Here is a 6,206-nt window from a genome sequence, read left to right on the forward strand (position 1 = left end):
AACTCCTATCATGATCTCAGCACTGTGCTAGGGGCTTTGGAAGAAAATAAAACAATCCCTTGCCTCAAAGAGCTTACAAAATAGTTTGCTGGAATAAGACCAAGCCACATGCAAAGATACAGAAATCTGTAGAAATATAGCTCAGAAAATTCTCTAAATAGAAACAGTTCTCCAGACCCTCTAACACCCACCTATTTTTATTAAGAATTCCTCCCCCTCCCCGCCCCCCCCACTTACCTGGGAGCAGTTAGGTTTTGGAGCGTTGTGGAAGTATTTCCTCTTACCTTCCTACCATCCCAGCATACAATTGTTGGATGCCAGCCTATTTCACATCCTCCTTCCTCTCTCTACCTTTCCGTGATACATGATTTACCCTCCCCTGGAGCTCTCACCATCTGGATCAAACTTTCTGCCTCCCTGGACCTAATTATTTCACCTATTCTTTAGAATAATCTCTTCCCTTTTGCCTATGACTCAACCTTTTATTAGAGAACAATTATGTCTTTGCTCTTCCAATGTTCTGTTCTGTTTTCCTTTCCTGTATTCTATTAAGTGCACATTGACAGGTAAATACAAAAGTACGTTATGTTGCTAGTCATCCCAACACACACATACACACACACAGTGTAAACTTTCTCTCAACCTCACTGACATCACCGTGTAAGTAACACCAGCACCAGAAATCGAAGCTTGAAATTCCTAGCCCAATGAAAGTGAAATACTGTTAAATTTCACAAGGCAAATAAGAAGAAAGAAAGGAATATAAATGATTAACAAAACAAATTAACAATGAAGAAAGCCAACGTAGAAGAGAGATGTGAATGTAGAATGCCACATATTAAAGAACAAGAGAAAATAAGGATGAAATAACAAGAAAGAGAACCATAGTATCTTACAAAGGGTAGAAGTTGAGATGCATTTTCATAATTTCTAGATGGTAGACATGAGACCCAGCAAACAAGAATGTATCTGGAATTCTTCACTTTGAGTCAGATATTACCTGGTACATTCTGTGGCAAGTCACTTTATCTCTCGTGTCTCAGTTTTACTATCTATAAAATTATATATAATAAATCTAAATATGGCCCATGTACAGTCTAAGAAGTACCTAATTCAAAATTATACAGGATGATACTAATGCTTTAAGTTATTTCTGCTATGGTTGATATTGTCAGAAAAGCCCATAAAAAATTCCTAGAAGGATTCAGTTACTGTGGAGAGTGAGGAGGGGATATGTGGATGTGAAGGACTCTGCTTTTTTGACTCATAGACTTCAAAAACTACTCCTAAAGGGATGCCTTCGGGGCGTTGTGGCTGACAACTCATTCTCAGAGACCAGGATAGATTCCCCACTACCTGGAGTGGTTAGGTTTGGTGCTGTTTGGAAGTGTTTCCTCTTATATTCCTATCATCTGGGCAGGTTCATTCTAAAAAGCAACTTGCTGGCAGGGGTGTGTGCTGACTGTGATAAAGGAACAATGTTAATTAAGAAGAGGGCTCAGAAACAAGAAATCACAAGTCCCTTGGTACCACAAACTTGCCTGACTACTTGCCTTGGCAGTGCTTTTAGACCCTTGAGCCAGTTTGGCCTGTCAGACCTCAGAGAGTTACTCTAATTGTGAGAAATTCTCCTGGAACAAAGTGACTACTATTTCCTAGAGAGAGTTGCAACATGGGAAATCATCATTTGATAATTGATCAAATGTTTTGAGCAATTCATCTAAAACATTTCCAATGTAAAAATGTGTCCACATTTTCATAGGTAGGTATAACAAGATACTTTTCATTGGTACAACACTTTTTTCAGTTGCACGTGACCCGTATATGTCCTCTCACTTGCTCCCTCTCTGTACCCCTTCCCACCCTAGCATCTTTGTGAGATGAGCATTATTATCTCCAGTTTACAGATGACAAATTTGCAGCCCAGATAAATTTGCTTATTTGGCTCCATGTCATAAATCTCTTAAGAAACCTAACCAGGACTTAATCTCAGATTTTCTGACTCTCAAGTTCACTATTACTTCTCTTATCTTACTACTGCCTCAAAAGATAAAATGTGTCAATTCAGAAAAAAAATAAGAGTGAAGAAAAAAATTAAAAGCAAAACAATGGGTGTTTAGTGCTTGCGCAAAATCCCTGATTCATGATATTAAGATTAAGCTGACTGGGATATCACGAAAACACTGGAGTAGGAGATGCCAGCCTCCATCCCCCAACAAAGATCAACAATTTGACAGCTATCTGTGAACAAAAGTAGCTTTGGGGAAGCTCAGGAGTCCACTCAAGAAACTTCAGCAAAATAGTGGAACAAACAAACACACAAACAAACAAACAAACAAAAACAAGAATAACTGCACAAAAAGAAAAGAAAAGGCAGCTTTATTTTGCCTGCTTCATCTAATCCCCAAAGTCCACACTCCGTGGCTGGAAAGAGCTACCGTCCCCAAGAAAGGGAGAGCAGAGTAATGGACCAGCTTCCTCAGCCTTTCAGGGAACCACATGAGGAATCCACTTTAATTTCTCCATCCCCCAAGACTGGAAAAGCTGAAATGTATAGGGATAGCTTGGAACAAGGAAGAAGAGCAGGAGCTACCAATGTCAGCCACAGGATGAGATAGCAAGGAAGATAATAAAATTTTTCAATAGAAAAGTATAGATGAAAAAATAAAAACAAGACCCAACTATATGCTGCCTACAAGAGATTCATTTCAAGTTTAAGAACACACATAGGCTCAAAGTAGAAGAATGAAAAGAGATATGCTATGTAAATGAAAAGCAAAAGGGAAAAGAGGTAGCTATATTTACATCAGACAAAATAGACTTTAAGTCAAAAACTGTAATGAGAGACAAAGAAGGTCATTATAGTGAAAGGGTTGATTCTTCAAGAGGATATAACGATTATAAATACATATACATATACATCCAACACTAGAGCACCTAAATACATTAAGCAAATATTAACAGATCTGAAAGAAGAACTAGACAACAGTACAATAATATTAACTTCATCAATGTACTTTCATCATCAGATAGATCTTCCAGACAGAAAATCAATAAGAAAACATTGGACTTTTAGATCAGAGTTTGCCAACCCCCAGGCTGCAGACTGGTACCAGTTCGTGGCCTGTTAGGAACCAGGCGGCACAGCAGGAGGTGAATGGTGGGGGAGGGAGTGGAGCTTCATCTATGTTTGCAGCTGCTCCCCAGCACTAGCATCACTGCCTCAGCTCCACCTCAGATCATCATGCATCAGATTCTCATAGGAGCACTGGTCCCTAGTGCCTAAAATGTTGGGGACCACTACCTTAGATCAAAAGGATCTAACAGGAATTTACAGATTATTATATTCAATAGCAGCAGACTATACATTTTTTCAAACACACATAGAACATTCTGCAAGATAGATCATAGGTCATGAGCCTTAATAAATGTAAAATGAATGAAATCATATTAAGTATCTTTTCTTACCACAAAAGTATGAAACTAGGAATCGATAACAAGAGAAAAACTAGAAAATTCACAAATATATGGAAATTAATACACTTTTAAAAAAACATGGATCAAAGAAAAAATCAAAAAGAAAATCAAAATACCTTAAAACATATGAAAATAGAAACAAAACATACCAAAACTTATGTGACACAGCAAAAGCAGTTATAAGAGGAAAGTTTATAGCAATATAAATACCTGCATTAAGAAAAAGAACAATCTAACTTTATACCTCAATTAATTAGAAAAAGAATAAACTAAGCCCAAAGTGAGCAGAAGGAAGGAGATAATAAAGATCAGAACAGAAATAAGTAAAATAGAGAATAGAAAAATAATAGAAAATATCAACAAAACTAAGAGCTGTTTTTTTTTTTAAATATAAACAAAATAGACAGAACTTTAACCAAGAGAAAAAGAGAGGACTCAAATAAATAAATTACGAGTAAAATAGAAGCCATTACAACTGACACCACAGAAATACAAAGATCATAAGAGACTATAGTTGATTCTTAAATAACATAGGCTTGAACTGATGGGACCACTTATATGTGGATTTTTTTCAATTGACCACAACTCAATTGACCCACACAGTTCAAATCCACATTGTTCAAGGGTCAGCTCCGAGGTTGGAAATTCACGTATGTGGAGGGCCCACTGTAGTTACACACAGATTTTCAATTGCACGAAAGATAGCACCCTTAACATCTTGTTCAAGGGTCAACCGTAGCATAAACAATTATAGCCTAACAAATTGGATAACTTAGAAGAAATGGACAAATTCATAGAAACATACAACTTACCAAAATTGAATCATGGAGAAATAAAAAAATCTAAATAGATCAATAACGAGTAAAGAGATTGAATCAATAATAAAAAACCTCCCAACAAAAAAGAGCCCAGGACCAGATGGCTTCATGGAGGAATTATACCAAACATTTAAAGAAGAATCAATGAGAATCCTTTTCAAACTCTTCCAAAAAATTGAGGAAAAGGGAACACTCCCAAACTTATTTTATGAGGCCAGCAGTACTGTGATGCTAAAGCCAGGTAAAAATACAAGAAAAGAAAACTGCAGGCTAATATCCCTGATGAATATAGATGCAACAAAATACTGGCAAATTGAATTCAACAGAGCATTTAAAGGATGATCAAGTGAGATTTATTCTTGGATGTAAAAATGCTTCAATATATGCAAATCGATAATGTGATCCACCACAGTAACAAAATGGAAAGTAAAAATCACATGATCATCTAAATAGATGCAGGTAAAGCATTTGACAAAATTTAGCATTCTTTCATAATAAAAAAAAACTCAACTAACTGGGTATAGAAAGAACAAGCCTCAAAATAATAAAGACCATATATGACAAGCCCACTGCTAACATTATAGTCAATAACAAAAGGTTGAAAATTTTCCTCTAAGATCAAGAAGACAAGAGTATTCACTGTCACTACTTTTATTCAGCACAGTATTGAAAGTCCTAGCCAGAGCAATTAGGCAAGAAAAAGAAATAAAAGACATTCAAAAACGAAGAAGTAAAATTGTTATTAGTGCTGATGACATGATCTTGTATATAGAAAATTCTAAAGAATCTACCCCCAAACTGTTAGAACTAATAAAAGAATTCAATAATTTCAGGATGTAAAATCAACATACAAAAATCAGTTGGATCTCTACACACTAGCAATGAACTATCTGAAAAGAAATAAAGAAAACCATCCAATTTTTAATCACATAAAAAGAATAAAATACTTAGGAATAAATTTAATCAAAAAATAAATGATCTATGAACCAAAAACAATAAAACACTGATAAAAGAAGTTGAAAAAGACACAAATAAGTGGAAAGATATCTTCATATTAATGAAGAATTAATATTGATTCAATGTCCATACTTCTCACAGCCATCTATATAGATCCAATATAATCCCTGTCAAAATTTTCAAGGCATTTTTCACAGAAATATAAAAAAGAATATTAAACTTGTTTGGAACCACAAAAGACCTCAAATAGCCAAAAACAGTCTTGAGAAAGAACAAAGCTGGGGACATCACATTGCCTGACTTCAACTATATTACAAAACTATAGTAATCAAAGCAGTATGTATAGCGCTGACATAAAAAACAGACATATAGACCAATGGAACAGAATCCAGAGCCCAGAAATAAACCTATACGTAGAAGGTCAACTAATATTTGACAAGGGAGCCAAGAACACTCAATGAGTAAAGGAGAATCTCTCCAATAAAGTGTTGGGAAAACTGGATAGCTACATGCAAAAGAATAAAATTGGACCCCTATATTATGCCAGTCACAAAAATTAACTCAAAATGGATTAAGGGCTTTGACATAAGACCTGAAACCCCAAAACTCCTTGGAGGAAAACAGGGAAAAAGCTTTTGACATGGGTCTTGGCAATAATTTTTTGGATGTTACATCAAAAACATAAGCAGTAAAAGGAAAAATCAAGAGGGACTGCATCAAGCTAAAATACTTCTGCACAGCAAAAGATGTCATCAACAAAATAAAAAAGGCAATCTACAGAATGGGAGAGAATGTTTTCAAATCCTATATGCAATTAAGGGTTAATACCCAAAACATAAAATGAACTAAACAAATCAATAGCAAAAAATAAAACCAAAAACCCCACAAAAATAATAATAATAATTTGATTAAAAATGGACAAAAGACCTGAGTGATATGATTCTAAAGAGGACA

Source organism: Pteropus vampyrus, unplaced genomic scaffold (assembly GCF_000151845.1).
Source record: "Pteropus vampyrus isolate Shadow unplaced genomic scaffold, Pvam_2.0 Scaffold14, whole genome shotgun sequence".
Taxonomy (NCBI): Eukaryota; Metazoa; Chordata; class Mammalia; order Chiroptera; family Pteropodidae; genus Pteropus; species Pteropus vampyrus.